Source organism: Lissotriton helveticus, chromosome 7, assembly GCF_964261635.1.
Source record: "Lissotriton helveticus chromosome 7, aLisHel1.1, whole genome shotgun sequence".
Taxonomy (NCBI): domain Eukaryota; kingdom Metazoa; phylum Chordata; class Amphibia; order Caudata; family Salamandridae; genus Lissotriton; species Lissotriton helveticus.
The window spans coordinates 1,539,129,638-1,539,156,844 of NC_136068.1; the positions used below are offsets into that span (position 1 = coordinate 1,539,129,638).

At 47.7% G+C, this 27,207-nt stretch overlaps 1 protein-coding gene across 1 annotated transcript in view; it reads right to left on the minus strand.

The window, feature by feature from the left end:
* KCNJ14 (potassium inwardly rectifying channel subfamily J member 14) overlaps positions 1–26,195 on the minus strand; it is a 311,853-nt gene extending 285,658 nt beyond the window's left edge. The window contains exons 1-2 of the mRNA XM_078654984.1: positions 25,783–26,195; positions 6,361–6,433 (exon numbers count right to left, since the gene is read on the minus strand). The gene's annotated coding sequence lies outside the window, so the exon portion shown is untranslated. The remainder of the gene's footprint in view (positions 1–6,360; positions 6,434–25,782) is intronic.
* Positions 26,196–27,207: the final 1,012 nt, after the last annotated feature.

A 27,207-nucleotide genomic window follows, 5' to 3' on the forward strand; every position in this document is an offset into this window, starting at 1 on the left:
CGGAGAAAAATTAGATCCTGGAGTAAGATGGAAGCAAATCTCCTAATTTCAACCCTGCTCTTCTTAACCCCCCACCCCCAATATGAATGGCATAGATCTGGACCATGATGTTAGGATTTTGAATACCTGGATACTTGCCGCCCTGGACAAACTTGTCCCTGAGCAGTTGGAGAGCACTAGAACCAAAGGGAGAGGAGCGCCTTGGTTTGACGCCTCCCTGAAACAAAAGAAGCAAGCCCTTCGTAAGGCAGAGAGAAGGTGGAGACTCCATTATAGCCAATCAGACGCCAAAACTTTCAAAACCCTGCTCTCAAAATATAAGGCAGACATCTTGGAAAGAAAGGCTGCTTTTTATGAGGGTAGAATTAGGGAGGCTATTAACATACAGCGAGAGACATTTACCATTCTAAGGGAACTCACACAACGTGAAGGGAAAATCTCAGTGGGCGACCAACCTGACGGTGACTCCTTTCCATCCTTCTTCCTCCGGAAGGTACAGGACATCATCACTGACATCATGGCACGGCCAGTCACAACCATGCTGCCTAGCCAGAATGTTCAGGTGCCATCCATGACTTTGGATAGCTTCCCTCCCATTAACGACAAGTGCTTAGCGCAACTGGTCGGTCAAACTAAATCAGGCTCTAGCATAGATCCATGTCCCCCCAAAATCTTTAAAATGGCTCTGCCAGGCATTCAGCCCCAGGTACTGAGTCTACTGAATAACTCACTTAATTCAGGCTATCTGCCGACTCAGATGAAAGAAGCCAGGGTCTCCCCACTTCTGAAGAAAGCTGGAACGGACACGACAGCCTTAAAAAATTAAAGGCCCATCTCGCAGCTGCCTTTTCTAAGCAAGATCCTAGAAAAGCACGTTCTCAACACTCTAGCCGGCCATCTGGAAGAATACCATCTCCTTCACACCAGGCAGGCTGGGTTTCGGCCCCAACACAGCACAGAATTAGTCATGGCCTCGGTCGCCGATGAGTTGAGAGTCAGGGCAGATAACAAACAGCCCTGTGCCTTGATTCTATTAGACTTATCGGCGGCCTTCGACACGGTCAGCCACACCATCCTGCTGGACCGTGTCGCGAAATTGGGGATCACAGGCCAGGTGCTAAAGTGGCTAGAATCCTTCCTGTCAGGTCGAACCCAGAGAGTGCAGCTAGGAGACCAACTGTCTGAGATCCGCGACGTGACCTGGGGAGTGCCCTAGGGGTCGGCGCTATCCCCCCTGCTTTTTAATATCTATTTACAACCATTGGTGGAGGAGCTTATGCGTACGAACTGCTAAATCTTTAATTACACAGATGATACTCAGCTCTTAGTTCGGCTGGATAACACCAAAGAGGCCCAGGAATCAGTGAGGAACCTGCTCTCATTCACAGTCAACTGGATGACTAACAATCTGTTGAAAGTGAATGCTGACAAGACGGAGGTGCTGGTGATTAGCAACAAAGAGGATCCCTGGAGTGATCTGTACTGGCCCCCCGAGCTAGGAACCACTCCGTCTCCTGGCTTTGTGGTAAAAAGCTTGGGGTTAAGGATCGATGCAGATCTCTCAATGGCCCCCCAAGTTTCTGCTGTGGTCGGATCCTGCATAGGTGTGTTGAGGCAACTGCGAAAGCTAGTCCCCATTCTATCCACCTCCACCCTGCAATCGATCGTATCCGCCACAGTCATTTCGAGACTTGATTATGGCAATGCCTTATACCTAGGCCTACCACAGAAGCTGTTGAGGAAGCTGCAGGTAATACAAAACGACGCAGCTAGGTTGATCTATTCTTTGCCGAGAAACTCGCACGTAACCCCACTGCTTCAGAAGCTGCATTGGCTCCCAGTGAAATTCCGAGTGCAGTTCAAATGTCTCTGTGTGGCCCATAAGGCACTCTTTGGGAAAGCCCCAGAGTACATTAAGCAACGTCTAAAGAGGTACATTCCCGGGAGGCCATTGCGCTCAGGAACAACCTCCAACCTGTTTCAACCCAGGTTCAAATTAAAGACCAAAGGAGGCAGGGCCTTGTCTGTGCTCCTTCCACAACTGTGGAACGAACTCCCACCTACCTTGAAAGAGGAATCGCAGCTTCTACCTTTCAGAAAGAAACTAAAAACGTATCTTTTCAGAAAGGCCTTCATGACATCATAGGAGGTGAAACAACTGAGGTTCTAGGGTCATTAGTGTGTTATGTTCTTTCTGGTAAGCGCTTAGAGACCGGCGGTGATAGGCGCTATACAAGTAATCCCTAACATAACATAACATCTATATGGGTAAGGCCCTGGGGATGGGGTCCCCAGGGCCCTAAAAAAGTAAAAAAGAAGGGGGGACACACAGCCCTCCTTCTAAAAAAAAAAAAGGGGGGGGATTGTGCCAGAGGCCCCGCCCCCTCACAGGAGCACTCTGCAAACGCGCCATGTGGCGCGTTTTACAATGAGGAATTAATTCCCCTTCAATACTGGGGATCAAGGGTGCCAACTAGCCCACCAGGTACCTCCAGTAAGCGCCACAGGGCTGCGTTGCAGAGAGGTGGTCCAGGACATGCCCCTTTTTACACCTCTCTGCAACGCAGCTCTGTGGCACTTAATGGAGGTACCTGGTGGGCTAGTTGGACCCCGGGGACCCTCAGGATTCAAGAGGACTTAATCCCCTAACTTAAAATGTGCCACGGGCGCGTTTGCACAGTGGTGAAGGGAGGGGGGGGCTGAGGTAACATGTGTGAAAATACACCCTGTAGCGAGTTTTAAGTTGAGGAATTAATTCCTCTTCAATCCTGAGGGCCCACTACCCCATTAGGTACCTCAAAAAAGCGCCAGAGGCCTGGGTTACAGAGAGGTGGTCCAGGCCACGCCCCTCTTTACATCTCTCTGCAACGCAGCTCTGTGGCGCTTACTGGAGGTACCTGGTGGGCTAATTTGACCCCAGGGAACCTCAATTTTTAAGGGGGCTTAATGCCCCAACTTAAAATGTGCCACGGGCGTGTTTGCACAGTGGTGAAGGGAGGGGACGGGACCTGAGGTGACGTGTGCAAACACGCCCTTTGGCACATTTTAAGTTAGGGAAATAATTCCCCTTTAATCCTGAGGGACCCTGGGGGCCAACTAGCCCACCAGGTGCTTCCAGTAAGAGCCACAGCGCTGCGTTGCAGAGAAGTGGTGCAGGCCGTACCCCTTTTTACACCTCTCGGCAATGGCGCTTACTGGAGGTACCTAGTGTGCTAATTTGACCATAGGGGCCCTCAGGATTCAAGGGTACTTAATCTCCCAACTTACAATGGCCACAGGGCGAGTTTGCACAGTGGTGAAGGGAGGGGGCGGGCCTGGGGTGACATGTGTGCAAACACGCCCGGTGGCACGTTAAAAGTTGGGGAATTAATTTCCTTTCAATCCTGAGGGCCCCTGGGGGCCAACTAGCCCACCAGGTGCTTCCAGTAAGCGCCACTGCGCTGCGTTGCAGAGAGGTGGCCTAGGTCATGCCCCTTTTTTTTACACCTCTCTGCAACGCAGCTCTGTGGCGCTTACTGGAGGTACATGGTTGGCTAGTTGGACAACAGGGACGTCAGGATACAAGGGGACTTAATCTCCCAACTTAAAACGGCCACAGGGCGTGTTGGCACTCATGTCACCTCAGGCCCCCCTCCCTCCACCTCTGTGTAAACGCGCCCCGTAGCGTGTTTTAAGACGTAGTTTTAATCCCCTTGCACTATTATGTACTAGGGCCTTACAGAGGAGGTCATGCTAATCATAGAAGTACCCCAACACATAGTGTTCCCTAGTGTATGTAGGTGTTTTCACTGTATTCTAAGTTACTTTTACCATAGCACTGGTTCTAGGCCTGGTTAGTCAGAGTCAGTTACCATCAGTACCCATCTGAAAAAGTTGTGGGCACAGTATGATTTTGCAACAAGGCCTCTTTCTGCTCCTCTGTTGGTTCTTGCTACACGTCTTGCTTCTTCCTGCACTTTTCTTCCTCTTTGTGGACTTCTGTTGCTTTTTCTGCATTTCTTTTGCTTCTTTCTGTGCGTTTTTCTTCTTTCTTCACATGTCCTACCTCTGTAGGCATAGTTAGAAACTAGCATTTGAAAAATCTTTGAAAGTCACTGAAAAAAACATCGTTTTCAGGCACGTTATAGTTAGAAATTAGCATTTAAAAAAACATTGAAATTCACTGAAAAAACCATAGGTTTCAGGCACGTTATAGTTAGAAATTAGCATTTAAAAAATCTTCGAAATTCACTGAAAAAACCATAGGTTTCAAGGGCGTTATAGTTAGTTGGTCATTTGACTCGTACAAAATCATAGCAATTCCCCCGTTATAGTTAGTTCAGCTAACTATAACTCGCACCCCCGCAATGCACTTCTGATGACGTCACATATTGCATCACTCATGACATGGTCAGTGACATCACTCATGACATCGCTCATGACATCTCAAATGACATCACTGATGACATCACCCTTGTGATAGAGTCTCAGACCTCCTCTCACACTAATATAACCTTTAATACACACACTCTAAAATACAAAATACCATTTTGAAAACAATGGACACACCAATACCAGGAACAACATACCCATTCACTAATTCCAGGATCTATACACACATCTACTCATTCACCAAAGGTCCTATACAGTCACTCAGACATGCACTCACTCATCATATGTTCTCCCACACCTATACATACACTTACACACCGCCTCTCATTCATAGAGTTACTCACACACAGTCACACATGCAAAGAAAGTATCAAACATTAATTTACTTGTGTATACAGTTATACACACACAACTGCACTTACTTCTACAGAAACTAACACATACTTACTCTCTTAAACATTCACTTATAGAAACACATACCCATTTATCCAGATACTCTTCCAATCTCTCACTCTCACATATACTCACTTACATACACCAATACTCACCTATACTAGTTTAAAACATATGTAGTTACTCGTAAAGACACTACTGAGACAGTCATTCACTCACCAACACACCTATACACACACTCATCCACCCATACAGTCCTGCACACATGCTGTCTTCAACACATACAATGACTCACTCATTCATGCATCTATGCACAAAGGAATACCCCCAACGACCCACACAGACACTCAGACACTCATACTGATACTCAAAAAAACAACTAATAACCCATAAAGACACTCATGTAGCTACTCACCAGCCCATGCTGCCACTTATACACAAAGTGAGAGACTGATACAGATATTTATACATTTAAAGATTACTCACTAACCGATGTATTCACTAAGATACACTTAATCAGTCAGTTATACAATCAGTTTCACACAAACAATATCATCCATTTAGACACTTATATACCCACTTATTCTTCCATCGACCTCGACATATACATATATAAAACATTTAAATTTCACAAAAACACACATTCACTGGATGATGTCATCAGTGATGTAATCAGTGATGTCATTTGAGATGTCATCAGTGATGTCATGAGTGATGTCACTGGCCATGTCATGAGTGATGTAATATGTGACGTCATCAGCAGTGCATTGCGGGGGCGCGAGTTATAGTTAGCTGAACTAACTATAACCGGGGAATTTCTATGGTTTTGTACGAGTGAAATGTCCAACTGACTATAATGCCCCTATGGTTTTTTCAGTGAATATATATATATACACACACACACAGACACAGACAATTCACTAAAGAGAAGTCACACAAACCAAAACTTGCTAGCTCCAAACTGCAACAATAGTGTTTCCTCAAGTTATATCAGAATTTAGAAGGCTTGCACAACATTTTGTAATGATGTAACATTATAATGATTAGGACAACTAAAAGGAGATCAGTTATGCCAATTATGCCATATGTCCAATACTTAACTTCATTAATGTCTTCTCTCAACGAGATGGGCAACATTTTGGTGCCAGCAACTCTTCCTATCAGGTACTAAAGGGGAGGCATCCCTGCTGCCATCATACCAATTTTCTAAACATTTCTCTCAAACTTTTCCTTGTTTCAAAGGTGCTTTAACATCCTATTCATCCTTTTTTCAAGCTGTGCACCATACTGTTCTTTAATGAATCGCTCCCATATCCTTCATAACCCTACACATATCTTCTGAAATTGGTAGAACTTCACTGTCAAACAATCTGGTGCTTTTTGACTAGAAAATTATTTTTTCAAACAAATTGTCACCTTCCCGATAGTCACCACAGTCGCTCACTCAATGACAAAGACTTAACCGGCCCAACAAGGTCACTGAGGCACTTTTAGACCCACCACTAGCATCAAATTCCACACAAAATTTGCCCAGCTGCTCCACTTGATGGTACATTGTAGACACCCATTTACATGACCCGTCATTTTAACACTTACCTAACATACCCAAACGACCCTTTTTCTAAAACTGTAATCTTCATCCCTCTGTAACTGCTCTTCCACTGTTTGTCTTTGAAAGCAAAGAAAACCATTGTCAATGTTAGATTATCAGGATAACCACTAATCATGTTTTACTTTCTCATGCTACTCATCAACTTTGGCTGCCTGTTTCCACTCATCTCTACAAATACCTTCCTCACACACAAACTCATTGCTCAACACTTCGAAGTCACAACTGACAGTAATTTACTTCACTTTTGGCAGCACTGACAAAGAGTCTAAATATTTATTTTCCAAACCTATCAATACTCTAATTTAAATTAAAATCCCTCGTGTAGTCCAGCCGCCCTGATATCCTAAGCTTGGCCTTCTTACAAGAAAATAACTTCACAATTATCTCGTGAGCTGTTTTTTTTTATTTAGTTTTTTAAATTTTATTTATAAACTTTTCTCATATCACACATCATTATACAGTAGGCAGTGTTATACAGCGTTACAACATTTACACCGTCCATCATGATGCTTCACCAATCTATCATTTCCTCCCCCGAAACTTCCCCCCTCCCCCTTCTCTCCCCCAACGTCCTCCTACAGTTCCATATAACAAAGGTGTCGTCATGAGCAGAGCATGGTACAATAGCGCGCAAAGTGTAGAGTTCGGCACTAGCATAGTATCTTCCTGAAATCCATGTCCCATAAGTTCTATTGTAGAGGCAGTCCTGAGTACACCAGGCTGTATTCGGAATTTTAACTTCTCAATCGTTACTCGCTCACCCCAACCCTCACCTCCCCATAGCCCTCCTAGCACCATGTCCCCCCACCCCTCATTCAGCAGCAGCCCCAACTCTTGTCCCTATATCGCTCAGGGCACCCTCCTCCGACTGTCCTGTAAGTCAGTAATGGACCCCAAATATCTTTTGTCCGGGACTTCATCGGCAATTGTTCTGCGTAGGCATGTAAGTGTTCCTGCCATGTAGTCATGTCCTGTAACCATCCCTTAAACTTAGGTGCCCTGCCCCTGCCCCATCGACACGCCACATGTCGTCATACTAATAGCATGCCCATAAGTAGCAATTTGCGGTGCGGGGTGTTAATATCCGCGACTAGGCCCAGAAGGGCCCTGGTAGGATGTGGCTCGATAGCGATGCCTAACATATCAGTGAGCCCTGCAAAGACTTCCCTCCAATATTCAGCAACTTTAGGGCAGCTCCAGGCCAGGTGTATGAAGTCCGCTGGGCTCTGCCTGCACCTAAGGCATCTGTCATCTTCCCTGAGACCAATCTTGTGTAAGCGTGCCGGCGTATGGTACAGTCTGTGCAAACATTTGAAATGGAGCATGCGCAGCCTGCTACTACCGGAGACCAGCTCCGTCTGCTGACATGCCATTTCCCACTGGTCATCTGTATGCGAATGAGGAGGTACAGAGCGGACCCGTGCATACAGCAAAGACGTGACATGCCTTGGCACGTCCGCTTGGAGTAATAGGTGGAGAGAGGTAAATACCTCCGGCTCCTTTGGGAAGTCAGGGGATTTAGCCCGTACACTCTGTTTGAGCCTGGTGTAAAGAAACAAATCCATGAACGTATATGGGGCCTCCCCAAAAAACTGTTCCTTTGTACGAAATTCCCCTTCGAGGAATAAATCCCCCCAGACATAGTACTTCAGTCTAGTTAATAGGTTTTGACAATTTTTTTCGGTAGTCACCTGCAAATACGTACAGTTATTTAACGGAATTCTAGGGGAGTACAACTGAGGAACTCCTTCCGCCTTCGCCAGCCAGTGCCACGCTTTGACCGTGCAGTCCACCGTAGTGGGTTCCCTGTCTCTTTCTTTGTATGGCGCGAATACATAGACAGACGGCGGGACCGGTGCCATGTGCCCATCCTCCACAGCATGATGGGGCATATAGGGGGGAGGATGGAACCAGTACACTGCAAAATGCTCCTGTGTGCTATGGTAATACTGTTCGAAGTCAGGCACATCAAACCCTCCTTAGCGGTACGGAAGTGTGAGGGTTTCTAATTTCAGTCGCGCCTGCTCCCCCCCCCCCATATTAGTCGGATGAGTTGTGTTTTCAATGTTGCGAAAAAGTGAGCCCCTGGATGGTAGGGTATATTAATGAACAAATATAAAAATTTGGGAACTATCACCATCAGTGGAGAAGTGTGGCTCACTGGTTAGAGCGGCAGACTCTGAAGCAGAGATCAGGCCCGGGACCAGAGTTCAAGTCCCGACGCGGCAGGGTCTTGGGCTCAATGTCCGCGGACTCGATAATTCCCGCCTCGACGCCTACTCTAATCATGTGTCCCACGCTGCAACTCTGGGCAATAGCTTGCTTAATCTCCACAACGGCCCCTACAACACTGGGATGCCTGGCTTCACCTTGGGGGCGCTCAGGAGGGGCATCTCACAGGGAGAGCCAGGAAGGGTTCCACAGTGTTATACAGCGCCGGGACGCCCCGTTGGGGCAGCTGTGCGCTTTACAAAATACACTACATCTTAATTAGGGAGACCCGTCCGGCCATCAATAGGGGAAGTTTGACCCAGTTCGTGATATTGTCCGTCACTTTAGTCATGGCATGCCCATAGTTTGTCCTCATTAACCCCTTCCAGGCTGATGACGAGCTCAGCTCTTCATGAGCGTAACCTGCCGTGCGCTCATGACGAGCTAAGCTAAGGGAGAGGTGTGGCGCCGCGGCCAGGGCGACTGACGCTGGAATCTGGGGACCATGGTTCGATCCCCGGCTCCGGCGGCAGGTTAGCCCAGCACCATGTGACTCTGGGCAATAGCTCGCTTAATCTTCCCGACGGCCCCCAGCGCTTAGAGACCCTTACGGGTGATTGTGCGCTTTACAAATGTGGACTTTAAGCTCGTCCTGTAACGCGGTATTTTTAAAATTACCGCGTACAGAAGGAAAAGCCGCCGCAGCGATGCGGTTAAGGCTTCCTTGTCCTGAGAGATATAGATACCCAAGTATTTTAAGTCCGACTCTTCCCACTTCAATGGGTAGTCCAGGGTATGCGGGGGGGTGTGCTCGGTCAATGGGAATACCGCCGATTTACCCCAATTCATCTGTACTCCTGCAATCGCTCCGAATTTGGTGATTTCCCTCAAGACTGGATTTAAGTTCTCGTGTGGGTTGCGAATGTAAAGGGTAATATCATCGGCATAGAGAGAGACAAGAACCTGTCTGGAGGGGTAAATGAGGCCTCTGTGATTATGATGTTGGCGCAATTTGGCCACCAGGGGTTCGATTGCAATGGCAAACAGGACCGGAGACAAGGGGCACCCTTGTCTCGTCCCCCTGGATATAGTAAAGGGGTTCGAACGAGCCCCGTTGAGGAGGGCCCTGGCGAACGGCGCGTTGTAGAGAAGTTTGACCCAACAGATGAACGGGTCCGGCATTCCCATATATGCAAGAGTCCCCACCACATAGTCCCATTCTACAGAATCGAACGCTTTGGTGGCGTCCAAGAAGACAGCCACCGCAGCGCAATTGGGGTCGATGTCCTGAACGACTGCTAGGAGGGTCCGGAGGTTATGGGCAGTAGCCCTATTAGGTACAAAGCCCGCCTGAACTGACAGCACTCTTTTTGCCAGGAGAAGATTTAATCTAGTGGCTAACACTTTGGCCAGGATTTTCGTATCGCTGTTCAGGAGCGACAGTGGCCGGTACGAGTCACACTGGTCAGGGGGTTTGCCGGGTTTAAGCAATGATAAAATACGCGCTTGTCTCATGGTTTCAGGAAGCGTACCCTCCTCCAGCGCCTTATAGAAAACAGCCTTGAGGATGGGGGCCAGAAATCTAACGTAAGTTTTATAAAAATCTATGGGGATCCCGTCAGAACCAGGGGACTTTCCCGATTTCATGCTCATAATGGCCCCCGTTATTTCGTCAACTTCGAGGTCTAATGCTAAAAATGTTTGTTGCGCGTTTCCCAGCCATGCCAGGGCCACATCCTCAAAGTAGTCCCCAAGTTGCAGTGTGGATTGTCTCTGTGTCGTATATAGTGTCCTATAATAGTTAGTCAGGGTGGACATCTGATCAGGGAGGGACCTGCAGAGTGTACCGTGCTCATCTTGTAGTTCAGTGACGTAATTGCGGAAGCGTGGGGGTCTAATTGCTCCCGCCAGGGATTTCCTTGGCCTATCTCCTTCCCCATATATTCTGGCAGTACAGTATTTCCCTCTAAACCTACTTTCCCTTTCGGCTGTCTCCATATACTCCGTCATCTTCTCCCGCATGCTGGCCTGCAAGGGTCCTGTCTCCTCCCTACTTAATATCTCCCGCTCTAGTGTTTTCATCTCAGTCTCCAGGGTGCTCAGGGTCCGTTGGAGATCCTTCAAGATCCCACCACCCTCGCACAGTCACCTTGAAGGCCTCCCAAACAGTAGTAAGGCTGGCTACTGAACCCGTATTTCTAGGGAAGAAGTCAATAATCTCCTGTTCTATCTCTGCCTTAAAGGCAGTGTCCTGTAGGTGCAGAGGATTAAGCCTCCAATTGAGAAAGGGTGCCAAGTCCACCGGGGGCTTCACTGCAACCTTCACTGGGGAGTGATCCAAGTATGTTTTAGCCATGTGGGTCGCCCTTCCACCCAGTGTGTCATACCCCTAGTGAGAAGCACATAGTCCAATCTAGACCAGGTGTTGTGCATGGCTGAGTGATGTGTGCCTTCCTTATCGAAGGGTGTAAATGGCGCCAGGCATCAACTAAGCCGTCCGTGGCAACTATGTCTTTCAGGGTGCGTTGGGAGGCAGTGTAGTGTGCCGCTACGGCATGCAACCTATCCATATCAGGATGTATCACAGTATTAAAATCTCCACCCCCATATAGTGTAACTGCAGCCTAGCATTTATATTTTGCCTCTAAGCAGGAGCATGTAGTGAGGGTAATCAATATTCGGTCCGTAGTAGTTCACCAAAAAATATCATGTGAGTGAAGTGTTCCCCACATCAAACAATATTTCCCCTCAGGGTCTATGTCACAACCTCTTTCCACAAATCGAACCCCTTGTTTAACTAATATGAGTATGAGGCAAAGCAGCTATGAGAGGCCCATCGGGATGCGAATCTGGGAGTACCACCTTTTACCAGATGTGTCTCCTGTAGGAGCGCTATGTTCATGTGATGCCTGTCCAGGTATCCCAGTATCTGCCTTCGCTTTCTGGGGTCAATAAGCCCCCGTACATTCCAGGACATAATATTGATGTTCGTGCTGTCTCTACTACCGTCTCCCATGGCTAGGGGTGTAATCTTTCCGTTCAGAACTTCGTTCGCATCTTTGCCTCGCCTGCTCAAGGCAAACTTGCATCATAGCGTCTTGTTCCCTAGCCCTCCCTCATCACCCACACCGGCTACCCCAACTTGCCAGGAAAGAACAACCCTTCCCCCCTTCCCACCTCCCCCCCAAACACTCTCCTGAGCCATAGTGTCCAAGCTCTTAACCCCTTAACCATTGAATAGGAAAAGTAAAGTAAAGTCCACATTTGTAAAGCGCACAATCACCCATAAGGGTCTCTAGGCGCTGGGGGGCCGTCGGGAAGATTAAGCGAGCTATTGCCCAGAGTCACATGGTGCTGGGCTAACCTGCCGCCGGAGCCGGGGATCGAACCGCGGTCCCCAGATTCCAGCGTCAGTCGCCCTGGCCGCGGCGCCACTCCTCTTCCACTAACCAGGGGTAATGCCCTCGATAGGGGGCCGCCAGGGGCTCCCACCATTACCGCTCTACCTCTCTTTCTCACCCATCCACAACCTCCTGGGACACAGGGGTCGATCTGACGGGACGGAGGTGAGCGTCCGAGCGGCAATTTGTGCCAACAAATCAATAACAACGATTATTCATCACCAATCTGCAGAGCGTCTCTGAAATGTCCCGAGGCTCTCCGTCAGTGTCCCAATGTAACACAGCCCATACTCCTCAGGAAGGGTCTGACAACGGCGAGTGGGATCGCGATCATCGTCTCGCAGCCGCCTCCCGGGAAGTGCATCGCCTGTCGCGCTTGAGGTAGTCTTCTGCCTGTTGTGGTGTAGCAAAGATGTGTTGTCTACCTCGATGATGAATCCGCAGTCTCGCTGGTTATAACATTGCGTACTGAATGCTGCGGGATTGCTACTGCTTTTTCACCGCCAGAAACTTTCGCCGGGCCTCCTGTACTGCTTGGGTGATGTCGGGGTAAAATGAGAGGGTGGTGTTCTCATACTTCACGTCCCCCTTTTCTCTCGCCAGCCGCAGCAGTGTGTCCCTGTCGCGATAGTTTAGGAACCTCATTATTATCGGGCGCGGTGAGGCACTTGGGGGAGGTTTCGTCGCTAAGGATCGGTGTTCCCGTTCAATCACTAGCTGTGCAGAGAAAGAGTCTCTCCCGAACAGGTCAGTCAGTAAGCGCTCCATGAAATCCTCCAGCCTCCCCGTATTGATCGTTTCGGCTAGGCCTAGCATACGGACGTTATTTCGCCGAGAGCGGGATTCCAACTCTTCGTTCTTGTCAGCGATGAGTTTTAGGAGGTTATCCATTTGTCACATATGCTGCCTGCTCGTGCTCGCCCCATCTTCCAGGTCTGACACCCGCTGTTCCAACTCCTTCAGTCGCTCTTGATGCCCGTCAAGCTTAGCTACGACATTGTCCAGTCAGTGGTTTATGGAGTCTATTTTGGAATCAATAGAGGTGAGGCTTTGCTGCATGCTCACCAGAAGGGTTTTCCAGTCATCCTCCCGTGTCTCTGGGGGATCCTCCTTCTTTGTGCGCAGGCCTCCTCAGCACCGGCCTCGCGTAGATGCGGTAGCTGCCCCAGGCCTCCGGCGCTGTCCGCTCCACTGCTCCGCCACTCGCCTTCCCGCTGTTTCATGGCTCCGTTTTTCAAGCGTCGGGACAGGAATCGCTCCATAGCTGTCGTGGACCTTCCCGGTACCATAGGTGATGTTTGCGCCAACTTCTTGGTAGGCAGGATGAGGATTTTGTGGATTAATTCGCCCGGCTCAGCAGGAGCTCTATGCCAGGGCGGCCATTACCGTCTGGCCCCACCTAGCACCCCCTATCTTGTGAACTGTGTGGCTCTTAAAGGAAGTACTCCATAAAAAACTTGAAATGCACAGTTGCCCAATAGCAACGGAAAGCCTATCTTTCAGTGACAGAATAAGTATTTTCAGCTTCTATCCGTGCTCTCACTGTAAACACTTTGACAATTTTAAATTCATCCCAATACTGGAACAAAACCACTCCAAGAACCTCAACACTAGCATCTGTCGTTAGGAGTCTCATTTTTTTTATTGTCTCACATAGTTTTCTAGACTCCTCATTCGATGAATAACCTTACATGACCATATCTCTCAGGGGATATACAACCTTGACGAAATTTTGATTAATATTACATGTGTCACAAAAATGTGTCTCACTGTCACCCTTGTCCCTGGGCCCTGCTGCATTGACAGTTGCTTCTACTAAACTAACCTCAACTTGATTCTCTCACCGCTCATCACAAGGTCTAAGCAAGTTATGTTTCTCACTTTAAAGGGATGTTTGTCTTTTTTAAATCCTTGATCGCCAATCTCTTCAAAACTTCCTGCATGATCTTGTTTTTTTTTATGTTAACACCATGCTTCGATCTGGAAAACATTATCGGCCATATGTATCATACTTCCGTTTAGCGAATTCCAAATAGCGAATTTTAAGGAATCGCTATTTGGAATTCGCAAAACGGTATGTATGTACAAAATCGCTATATAATAGCGATTCCTTACCATTCCTAAATTGCGATTAGCTAATTGCTAATCGCAATCTACCCATTGCTTTCTATGGACCAGGAGGCCCATAGGAATGAAGGGGCAATTTGCGATTAGCAATTTGCTAATCGCAATTTAGGAATTTTTCCAAGGTGCAGGGGTGTCTCAAGAACACCCTGCTGCACCCCTGAAAAAGACATTTGGGGGCATATGGCGCACATACATGCCCTAAGGGAATGTATGGGCGTCAAATGGCACCTTTTGTGTTTTGGAAAAAAGATTTTTGAAAAGAATTCGCAAATTACCACCAACTGGAAGTTGGTGGTAATTTGCGAATCCTTAATGACATTTTTTGCATATTTTTTGTTTGATACATTGCATATAAGGAATCGCAAAATTTGCGATTCCTTAAGTGCAATCGCAAAATAAGGAATAGCAAATTTTGCTATTCCTTATTTTGCATCAAACATGTTTGATACATACCATTTCTCTAATTAGCATTCGCAAAGGCCGAAATTCACAGAATTTCGGCCTTTGCGAATGCTAATTAGCTTGATACATTTGGCCCTACATGCTCTGTATCCCTGAGCTCATTGGAACACTGCAGTTACTAGGAGTTGTCCAAAAGACTTACAAACAAATCAGGATTCCTTTAAAGGAGCAATGAATCATTGACGTGAGGTTCTATGAGCTTTCATGTAATTTCACCTAGTAGTACACAGGGGAAATATCCATCACACTGAACACTTTGGTAATCTTTAAGAAGGACCAACTCCTCAGGAATATTTGGCAGAAGATGGCTACCACCCCATATGTTAATTTTGGGGTGGGGTGGTCCCTTAGGCAAAACCTCATATTGGTTCCCTATTGCCACTCAAACAACTGAGCTTAACCACTTTGAGGATTCTAGCTCCTCCGTGCACCCAACCTTCATCAAGGTCTCTAATTCCAAATTAAACGTTTCATTCAGCATGTTTGGCACCTGTCTCGACTTGTGAACAACATTAATTACTCTTTTACTGAATATAATTCAATGTTCAAATCCTTGCAACATTCCTAGACTCAGTGGCGTCACTGGGGTTGGTGTCACCCGGTGCGGGTAACTCATGGTGTCACCCCCTCACGACTTACCGCATGGACCACCTCTGTCGGAAATGTACGGCGCTAGGTACTGTCTTACTCCCTCTCTCTGTCTAGCTCCCTCTCTCTGTCTAGCTCCCTCTCTCTGTCTTACTCCCTCTAGCTCCCTCTAATTCCATCTGTCTCTGTCTTACTCTCTCTAGCTCCCTCTGTCTCTGTCTTACTCCCTCTAGCTCCCTCTCCCTCTGTCTTACTCCCTCTAGCTCCCTCTCTCTGTCTTGCTCCCTCTAGCTCCCTCTCTTACTCCTTCTAGCTCCCTCTCTCTCTGTCTTACTCCCTCTAGCTCCTGCTCTCTCTCTCTTACTCCCTCTAGCTCCTGCTCTCTCTCTTACTCCCTCTAGCTCCCTCTCTCTCTCTTACTCCCTCTAGCCCCCTCTCTCTCCGTCTTGCTCCCTCCAGCTCCCTCTCTGTCTTACTCCCTCTAGCTCCCTCTCACCCTGTCTTGCTCCCTCTAGCTCCCTCTCTCTCTCTTACTCCCTCTAGCTCCATCTCTGTCTAGCGCCCTCTAGCTCACTCTCTCTGTCTTACTCCCTCTAGCTCACTCTCTCTGTCTAGCTCCCTCTCTCTCTGTCTTGCTCCCTCTCTTTGTCTTACTCCCTCTAGCTCCCTCTCTCTCTGTCTTACTCCCTCTAGCTCCCTCTCTCTCAGTCTTACTCCCTCTAGCTCCCTCTCTCTGTCTAGCTCCCTCTAGCTCCCTCTCTCTCTTACTCCCTCTAGCTCCCTCTCCCTCTGTCGTGCTCCCTCTCTCCCGGTCTTACTCCCTCTAGCTCCCTCTGTCTCCCTCTCTGTCTTACTCCCTCTAGCTCCCTCTCTCTCTCTCTTACTCCCTCTAGCTCCCTCTCTCTCTGTCTTACTCCCTCTAGCTCCCTCTCTCTCTGTCTTACTCCCTCTTGCTCCCTCTCTCTTACTCCCTCTAGCTTCCTCTCTGTCTTGCTCCCTCTAGCTCCCTCTCTCTCTGTCTTGCTCCACCTAGCTCCCCCTCTCTCTGTCTTACTCCCTCTAGCTCCCTCTCTCTCCGTCTTAGTCCGTCTAGCTCCCTCTCTCTGTCTTGCTCCCTCTAGCTCCCTCTCTATCGGTCTTGCTCGCTCTAGCTCCCTCTCTCTCTATCTTACTCCCTCTAGCTCCCTCTCTCTTGCTCGCTCTAGCTCCCTCTCTCTCTATCTTACTCCCTCTAGCCCCTCTCTCTTCGTTTTGCTCCCACCAGCTCTCCCTCTCTGTCTTACTCCCTCTAGCTCCCTCTCACCCTGTCTTGCTCCCTCTAGCTCCCTCTCTCTTACTCCCTCTAGCTCCCTCTCTCTGTCTAGCGCCCTCTAGCTCACTCTCTCTGTCTTACTCCCTCTAGCTCCCTGTCTCTGTCTAGCTCCCTCTCTCTCTGTCTTGCTCCCTCTAGCTCCCTCTCTCTCTGTCTTACTCCCTCTAGCTCCCTCTCTCTCTTACTCCCTCTAGCTCCCCCTCTCTGTCTAGCTCCCTCTAGCTCCCTCTCTCTCTCTCTTACTCCCTCTAGCTCCCTCTCCCTCTGGCTTGCTCCCTCTAGCTCCCTCTCTCTATCTTAATCCCTCTAGCTCCCTCTCTCTGTCTAGCTCCCTCTCTCCCTGTCTTACTCCCTCAAGCTCCCTCTGTCTCCCTCTCTGTCTTACTCCCTCTAGCTCCCTCTCTCTCTCTTACTCCCTCTCTCTCAGTCTTACTCCCTCAGCTCCCTCTCTCTGTCTAGCTCCCTCTTGCCCCCTCTCTCTCTGTCTTACTCCCTCTAGCTCCCTCTCTCTCTGTCTTACTCCCTCTGGCTCCCCCTAGCTCCCTCTCTCTTACTCCCTCTAGCTCCCTCTCTGTCTTGCTCCCTCTAGCTCCCTCTCTCTCTGTCTTGCTCCGTCTAGCTCCCTCTCTCTCTGTCTTACTCCCTCTAGCTCCCTCTCTCTCCGTCTTAGTCCCTCTAGCTCCCTCTCTCTGTCTTGCTCCCTCTAGCTCCCTCTCTCTCTTACTCCCTCTAGCTCCCTCTCTCTGTCTTGCTCGCTCTTGCTCCCTCTCTCTCTGTCGTGCTCCGTCTAGCTCCCTCTCTCTCTCTATCTTACTCCCTCTAGCTCCCTCTAGCTCTCTCGCTCTCTGTCTTACTCTCTCTAGCTCCCTCTCTCTCTGTCTTTCTCACTGTAGCTCCCTCTCTCTCTGTCTTTCTCACTCTAGCTCTCTCTCTCTGTCTTACTCCCTCTAGCTCCCTCTCTCTCTCTGTCTTACTCCCTTTATCTCCCTCTCTCTCTGTCGTACTCTCTCTAGCTCCCTCTCTCCCTTTGTTACTCCCTCTTGCTCCCTCTCTCTCTTGCTCTCTCTAGCTCCCTCTCTCTGTATTACTCCCTCTAGCTCCCTCTGTCTCCCTCTCTCTCTTACGCCATCTGTCTTCCCTGGATTTGTATAAACAAGAGTTCGAGCAACAGGTGGCACTGTAGTGAAGAGCAGGCTGAAATTTGGAACTGGTTCGTTCAATGGAAAACTGAAGACTGCAAGATACTGAAAAATAGGAAACCATGCACCCTCAGATGAACTGGCTGCTATAGAGTTGCCTTGTGATCAAAGAAAATTGCAGTCAAGCATTGCAGATCTCCTGCGAGACGCTGGCGAGTGTGAACAGCATGAGGAACAAGCTTGCACAGGGAGCGACAGTAAAGGTGAGAGCAGAGGCGAGGCTGCAGTGCAGATTGGTGTCACCCCATGTGTTGGTGTCACCCGGTGCGGGCCGCACCCCCCGCACCCACCTAGTGACGCCACTGCCTAGACTCATTGGGTGTGTTACTCCCAATCTGCCCCGGGGAAGGACGAGGGCATAAAGCCCATTAGATACTATGAAAAAATGTTTTTACCTTGTTTTTGGGGGTGGGGAGAGCATGGACCTGTGCTAGCCCTACCCCAGGCCTGACAGTCTTTCTGCACCCTATGGAGGTTGAATCGGGGTGTTTACCTTCAATCTGCCCTGCCTCCCCAGGGTGGAGGTGGGGATGTGGGTAGAAAACCCACTAGACACCAGAAATGTTGTTTTTACTTTTTTTATATTTTACGGCGACAGCAACTCCCCATGTGCCCGTACTTCTCCTCTGAGCATGACCATCCTTCTGCACCCCAGTGGAAGTTAGGGGTTGTCACAGGAGGGCAAAATGCCCACTATCTTCCAGGCTGTATTGTAAATACTGTTTTAATTGTGGGGAGCAGCCTGCATGGGCCTGTGATCGGCCAGACATGACAGATTTTCTGACCACCCTGAAAGTGGATGGTGGGTCCCAAGTGCCTCCCACCCCCGGGCGCACAGAGCCACTAGACACCAAGAAATATTTTTTTGTTTATTTTTTATGGTGAGTGGCCCCACCGTGGGCATCGGCTGTGCAATACAACACCCTGAGCATTACCTCAAATCTGCCAAGAATGTTATGATTACAGCAACGTTGCCCACATATGTAAATGCTCCTATTTATTGAAGAGAAAGTGCAAACACCAAAGTATCCTTGTTCAAGCTTGCTCTGACAGTTTCTCTTGCACAACAGAATTCTAAGACTACAAGATCAGCAATATCATATAATTTTTGTACAATCTAAATTTGTTTTTTATGATCTACGAGAACTTGAAAATGGCATTACTTTTACAAAAAATGTAATTTTTGTTTCTTCTAAGTTCGTTTTTATGTTATTTCTGAAACTATGTTATTCTGCAAAGTTACTCAACATTGTTTTTTTATGTTCAACTTTATTAGAGTTAGTTCTAGCACTGTTGTTTGTGTGCATTACCATATCCAGACCTTTATTCTCTAGAGTCAAAGGAAGGAACGAACTCTTGCTGAGTTGCTAACTAACACAAAAACAACATGGGTGCTAACAAGTCCAATGTTTTAAGCCATTCTGCAAATAGATTCTCTTTGTTAAAATCCTTTCTCAATTAACTTTGTGATGTTCCATTAATGTTGTAAGTAGTGGGTGTTAAATATGTCAATTTTTCACTTTGGCCCATAGAGTAGGATATTCAACACTACACACTTCAAAATCATTCAGTCTCTTATTAGCAATATATTTTATATTGAACATCTTTAGAGCCAAAACTTTATATATGTTGTGGAGGAGTAAATTTAAAGGTGCACTGCATCATTGGTATCAACTATTTTTCTTATGTCCATTTTCACAAAAAGGAAAAAACTAATTTTGCTAATATTCTTCCAGATGCCTATTATATTATGTATATTTGTAACGCGCACTATCACCTGCGAGGGTATTGTGGCGCTGAGCAGATGTGTGTGCCGAGCCGGTCAATGGTAGGTTGGTAAATATAAAAAAAACAGATCTTCAGCTTCTTGAGGAATTCAAGGAGAGAAGAAGAGGCTCTGATGTGGAGTGCGAAGTCAGTTCACACTTTAGGACGGATGTAGGAGTACATCTGTCCTTGTGATCTGGTTCTGTGTATGTGTAGAATATGTACAAGTAGGAGTCCTTCAGAGCAGAGCTGTCTGGGTGGTTGGTGAAAGGAGATGGAACTGTTGAGGTAGGTGGGGCCTAAATTGTGTAGTGCCTTAAATGAGTGTGTGAGGAGTTTGACATGAGCCCTCTAGTGTATCTGGACACATTGAAGCTCTCTGAGGTGTGGTGTCATGTGATTTTTATGTGGGAGATTCAGGATGAGTTTAGCTGCTAAGTTCTGGATGGTTTGTAGTCTTCTAGTTGCTTGGTGATCCCGGCGTAGAAGGTGTTCTAGTAGTCCAACTTGCTGGTGACGATGCTGTGAGTGATGGTTTTTCTTGAGTTGCTTGGGAGCCATTTGAAGATCTTCCTGAGGATCCTCAGAGTGTGGAAGTAGGATGCAGTGATAGTGTTGGGTTGTGTGGTCATGTCCAGTTTGCTGTCAATGATTAATCTGAGAAACAACTAAGAAACAAGTTCATCGCTTGCATGATCGAAGTTGCTAACTGGATGAAAGCCAACTGTCTCAAGCTCAACACTGACAAGACAGAAGTAGTGATCTTCCACAAGAACACCTCACCATGGGACTCCAATGGGTGGCTGGCTGAACTAAGACCCTCACCCAGCACCCAAGCCAAAAACCTTAGAATAATCATCAACAGCAAACTGGACATGACCGCACAAATCAACGATGCTACTGAACCCAAATGTGACAGGGCAGGGTGTCCTTCCATCCTCTTCCCTTCAAATCCCAAGTGCAAGTTCCCCTAGATCCTCAGCCTGGCAGCATATTCTGTAGTCTGTCTCGACATTCCACTGTGTTGTTATAGGCACACCAGCCTGTGAGGCTGGGTAATGCAACCGAGCCCAAACACTGAAGTCTGCACTGCCAGTGGTTACACCAGCAATTTGTGAATCATGCCCTCTGTGAGAACAGTAGAGCGTGTTACATACAGTGGAACTTTCTTCATGTTGTCATATCATGGTGGACACCCACCATGTATCTGCCCATGCAAGTTCCAGTAGTCCACTTTGGAGGTATGGAAGAATCCAAATCCTGCCAGGCCTGTTGATCTGCCCAGGCGAATGAATTACTGAATCCAGTTTGGGTGCCTGTGCACCACTGACCCCAGATTAGCCCAGAAACTGTTCAACCCCACTTTGGATGGCTGGCTTATGACATCCCGCCCACATCCTGCTGACCAGATAATGTTCCACCATCCCTTCAGTCCACAAAGCGTCTCTCTTCCCTGGTTGGGATGAATTCGGACATTCAGGGAAGGCACAGATTTCATTTTTTCAGGTTGGATCGCCAGTTTGTCGTATGGTGGGAGAGTAAGAAGGGTGTATTCAACCTCACTTACAAAGGTGTCTCAGAAGCTCCAGGTGGAGGATACTTTGTACCATGACTTTGAGAATGCGAGGAAAACGTGTAGATCAAGGGAAAGAAGTTCTTGTAGATGTGCTCTGCGTGGAAGACAACCTGCTGGACTGTACATAAAGGACAGACGCTGTTATGGCCTGATGTTGGCCTAGCTGACTGACTCAAGGAACAGAGCTAGTCAAGTAGCCATCCTGGCCCGGATGAACCTGACTTTAGAGAAGTGTGCAGATCATGAGAAGGTCGAGATACCAAAGTACTGCTTTTATTTGTGAGACACAACTATACCCCATCCAGACCTCATCCCACAAACACATATACTCCACATCCTTAGAGTGAAGGTACGCGTTTTGTTGTATATTTTTTAACTAGGGTAGGGGCCACAGTCATTAAAATTATCCTGAGTGGACCTCCTGCCCTATTTTATAACCTCACTCATCTTACACCTACACTCACCCAGGGCCCTTACACGCACCTCACCCACCGGCATTAAGGAAAAAAGATATCCGCCAAGTAGGCCCCATCAAGGGTGCCTGATCGGGTATTGCACCGCCGACCCGATAAGGAGCAGACTTGATGATGTAGCAAGACACCTAGCTGGCTGGGTGTGTGAGGGTCTTTTTCTGAAGAAGAGGTTCTCTCTCCATACCAATCTGACTCTGCGTATGTCTCCGAACATTCACATTAAATACTTTAAATCCTGCACCCACTGTTAGGAACTGCATACTGGTTTTGTTCTACAACTATACCCCAACCTGCTGTATGTGAATCAGTCCTACAGACTTTATTGGGAACCAGGTCAGGGAGTCAGTCGTGGAAAGGACCACAGCCTGAAGGTGGCAGACCCTTTTTGTAACTTCGTTGATCCTACATGGCACCTATTAACAAATTGTTTTGACTTAGCGCTTAATACCCTTTTGGTTAATGTTTATAAGCAGTGACCTAGTGTTCAATATGGTGTTATACGTTTTATCGTCCTCAAAGGGTGAAAATCTGAGTTGCTGATACTTTAACAAGTGAGCTGCAGATCACATCAGCAGCATCATTCACAGAGCTAAAGTGGACAGAAATCCTATTCACGCAGCTTTTTGCACCTGCTTTGACTTAGAACTACGTGGGAATTCCAATTCTTCAGGTTTGTGTTTGTATTTGACATCTATTGGTGTTAATTTTGCACGTACAATTGGTACATATTGGGATAATTGCATAAATATTACACAGGAAACAGGCAAGTGCCATTTTCAAGCATTATTCAACATTGCTCTGATGTAAAAACAGGGCGCAAAACTCAGGAAAACAAGCATTAGTAACGATGGGAGAATGATTTTTGTCCTTTTGTTGCAACAGATATTAAGTGAGGCCTAAATGTCAGCTGTGAGCACTCAACTCGCTGAGCCATCTTGTAATTCCAGAGGAAATATTTATCACTGCTGTAAGCCATCTCTTCCCTATAAGAAGTTCGCTTTATGAAACACTGAGCACGTTTACACATTGGTCGCAGAGTTGCGATCCGTGATTTGTTTGTAATCGATTGTGTTTGGCACTTACTTTGCAAAAACATATTTAAGTCGTTGTGCGGGTATCAAATAAATAAAAGGGTGTGTCTTGTAAATAGTAATGTTGACAAAATGCTAAAGACAGCGACAATGCATGTGGCATAAAATCAAAGTTAGGCTGGTGGCAGAGGACGGTGTTTGGACCTTAGTGTTTATGGTACAATGCAGGGATCGGCTTGACAGAAAACAGGCCAGGGCCCCGAAATAAAAGTGCCCCCCCCCCCCCACACCTTAGCGAATAAGATAGCTAACGAAGAGACCCACGTTAGTAAGTCGTGCAGATTTACACTTGTAATGACAAGCTGTACATGCGTGGAAGACTGCTGGTATTGGTGTGCTTACCCAGGCATTATCTGTGGTCAGATTAGCAAAATCGAGAGTAAAAACCAGACCATAAAACTGGCCCACCAACAGCCTGAAAAACCAGCCCCAAGACCCAAACCCATGGGTGCAAGAGATATTTGTGTGTCTGTTTTAGCAAACGTAAACACGTAATATAAAAATAAGTGGCCGATTATTGTGATGTATAGTAGCTGCAATGCCGCTATTGGGGTTCTGATGACATTAATGAACTGTGTGGCCTTCGGCCTCGAGTGACGAAAATGCCTCGGTGATCCTACAAGTCTTCAATTCGCAACAACCCACCACTAAATACCTATGTGCACAGCAAGTGCGTTAATTGTGGATTAACGCACACAACCTCTAGCCACACTCTCACTATGGGGATGTCCATGAGTTAAGAAGCTATGGGCACACAGTGCCTGCAGTCTCTTTCACTCCATTCTCCTTTTCTCTCCTTCCTCTTTCTCCATTTAATCCAAGATGAAGCCGCATCCCCTCCCGGCAAAATGCAGTGACCACAAACTCCCTCCCTCCTCCCCACCTCCAGAATGCAGCGAGGTGTCTGTTAGACTCAGTAACTCACTAACATTCATTGGCTTTATGCTAAATGAGGGGTGCCTTGAAGGGAGAGGGCTGTGTTGCACCCATGTGCATACTTTTTTCCCCAAACGTGTCTCTTTATCACTTTCTCTCTCTCACTTACACTCTTCGCATATCTTTTTTTTCGTGGGTTTTCGTTTTCACTTTCCCGCAAGAGTTCTCCAACTTTTCTTTCTCTCGCCACACCAGGCCTTTCCGCCCTCTCTTTTATCCACCTACCCGCCCTCCCAGTTCCTCCCACTTTACCTCATTCACATCTTCTCGCATTCAATGCCTGTCTTCTCTATCTCTCCCGTTTTACTTTCCGCTGCCCCTCCCACCCTGCTAACTCCCCACCTCGCCACATTCTCCTCTTTTACTCTTCGCACTCGCTGTCCTTTCATCCTTCCCTGGCAGCCCCTGTGTAGCCCCTGTGCTCCCTCTCTCACATGCCATTTCTACCCACACAGATTGCTTCGAAGCGCTGAGGGGTGCGGGTGGAAGATTGACCAAAAAGGAGAAAGAATGGTGTAAGCATGAGGGGAAAGTGGGAGCATGTCAAGCCACTTGGTTGTTGTTGGTATAGCGCTTAGGCCACCCAGCTCTGCCCCTGTGTGCTAAGAAGGAAGAGAAAGGGGGCGGAAGGAACGCTGAAGGGTGCGTATGGAACAGAGCCGGTGGTGACAGAGGAAACTGGTTCAGATGTTGGGGACAATTAAGAAGCGTCCCCTCTGTCTCCTTGTCCTGTACTTACACGCGTCTCCAACTTTAACTCCTGTCACTTCTGTCTCTCCTCTTTTTCCGTCCCTCACTTCTCTTGCACCCCCACTCTCTTCTGCTCTGTCACAATCGCCTACTCTTTCTCTTTCACACGCCATGTCTTTTCCCTCCTCCCCACACATCTCCCCAGTTCTTTTTTCTCTCTGTATCCCCCGTGCTCTCTTTTCCTATCTTTCTACCCTCTCACTTCCAGTTTCTGTCTCTCTCGCCCACCATGGGCTCCAATCTTTCTCTTTTCCCTTCCCTTTCTCTTCTAAAGTTTCCTCTAATCTATTCTACATCTTTTCTTCACAATTTTCTCTTCTTCGTTCTCTCGTCCTATGCTCCACATTTTATCCTTGTCTAATTTCTCTTCCTTTTCTTGTCTCTCCTTCAGATCTAATTGTGTTTGGCAGTCCTTTTCCTCTCACTCTCTGTCCTCGCGTTCTGTTCCGCTCTCTCCCTTTCTCCTCCTACCTTTGCCTCTATTTTCCTCTCTTTGCTGTCTATCTCCTACTCTGTCTCGCTCGCCACCCCTCCACTTCTCTTCCTGATTTTATCTCTCTCCCTACTCATTTTCTTCCGTGTGCTCTTTTGTCCCGTCTTCATAGCTCCCTCTCTTCCTTCTCTCCCTTCTACCTGCCTTCATCTTTCTCACTCTACCCTCGCCTCACCTCCTCGCTCTCGTCTCCCTTCCCTCATCTGCGCAGTTACTTCTTTTCTCTGCCGCTCTCATTTCTCCTTCTCCCCCTCTCTCACTGTGAGCTCTCTTCCTCTCTCTCTCGTGATAATGCCCCGTCTTTCAGCGATCGCTTATTTTAAGTCCCTTTCTTTCCGTTAATCCCCCTTCTGACTGGATCCTGTCCCACCTTTGCTGCCAGCCCAGAACGGTGAAGGTGAGCTCGCAACTGGTGAAAGAACATCCCAGTGCAGGCCCAGTCCATCACATTACGCACATGTTCAAGGTCACACACTGTGGAAATCCTGCTTGAGCCAGTCACCACCATGGCCCCGGGGAAGGATTTACATTTATGGCGCGATTCCCTGCGCTCACTAATGCTAAAGCGTATCACTAGGTGAAAACGTGCAGCCGCTTTGAGGGTCGGAAGGGGGGGCCCTTGATACATGTTTCTTTGCCCCCCCCTCCCAGTTACCCAGTTAGTTATTTTTGAATAGTAGAGCAAGCCAAAAGTATGCCCTCCTCCCCCCAACACCTTTGCATAATGGGATGAGGGCCCCGAGTCTTCATGGTCTTGGGGTCAATGGGTGCCCCCTGACGGGTTGGGCCAATCATTAAAGTTTAGGGGACACCCTGCTTTACGCCCCTGTATTTGAACTTCCCGGCACCCATCACCAAAGTCAACAGATATTTCATGAGAACTCATTCGTTTACACTTTTCAACCCTCGGTTTCATGTCTAGATATTCAAGCGCCGAGGCGTACATTGCATACTAAAATGCGCGCTGCATAAATAATTATTATTCATATCTCTTGTTATCAGTCTAAATGTTGCCCTTACCTGATCAAAGCTGTTTCTTCCTCAATATGCAGTGATCCCCCCCCTTTTCACAGCTCCTTTTTTGCTTTTCTATTCTGGGTCAGATGGTTAATTAAATAGTTTCCACTGCAGCTCTGATTCCTTGTGTTCGTCTAGTGTTTCTCTCTTTTGTTTTTTTTTAATTCTCCCTTCTTTCGTAGCTTTGTCCAGTGTCGGAGCGCCTCCGCGGTCGAACCAAAGCGCAGCCCCTTCTCCCTTCAGTCGCTTCAGTGGGAATAAACTTAAATCTCCACGGGGGCCAGCTGAACCCTGCTGGCCAATCAGGGCTCAGCCGCGTCCCTCGCGCCCCCTCCGACCAATGGCGGCCAGGGCACTTGACTCATACCAGCTGTGAGGAGGATTCCTGGCCGCTGCCGGGCCGGACAGCGACCTGCACCTGTCAGTAGCCCGCGCGAGTCTCAGACTGATTCAGGACGATAATTGATTAAAAAGTACCGACACTAATTAGATCTGCCCTTTATTATGACGTGCTTTTTGGCACATAGCTAGATGATCATGCTCATGCTACACGTGACGTCCTGGAATTCAGAAGCCCAGTGACTTCATGTTTACGACACTCCTCTTAAGGTACTGTCTTCCGATGCTTGAGGTGTACATTTCCTCACTTTACGCTTCCACTAGTCTGTGTGACGCTCGAAATAGTATTAATGTAACGGTACTTTAATTGCATGAAAGATTTATATTATGGGCGGTGAGCTCCTCACTCCGTTTCCCGCACTTCGACATAACCGGCCGTGTTCGTGCAGCAGCCCTGTGGAGCAATGCTGGGAGAAAGTGAGCGCAGATGCACAAAAATCGATGCATGGAAAATGACCGCGGGACATATTTACCCTCCCTCCCGCTTCTGCGTGTCTGGGACTCTCACAAGCTAATGGACTCAACCGAGCCTCACCGACCACCACCCCTAGAACCTGCCGCGTAATTAATTCACTTGCCATACCTTATTTCGCTTAAATTCTGAAGTCACAGCGCCTGATTCACACTCTGAGACAGACTGTTAAAAGCATCAGCATCTCCCGGAGAACTGCAGCCCTGTCACTTACATATTTAGTGACATGGAGAATTGTAGTTTCAGACTTTATTCGGTTGACCTTTTAGCCCTTAGCTGACAGGGACGTTCTTTACCATTCTGTACTTTATTTCACTAGTGCACTGCCACTGAAATTTCGGACAACACAGCAGGGACCTTCTAGTAGCCACCATATTAATTAACTGAGTGATCCAAAAATTGGACTTACGTCAGCCATGACAAACATATTGTAATCCATATTAGCTCGGGGCGGTGGGGGAGGTGGTGGGGAGGGTAGTGCTACTCCTTCAACCATGGCTTCTTTGGCTCAGGAACCTGCAGGCATTGGCTTGGGACATTGTCAAATGTACCTGGGC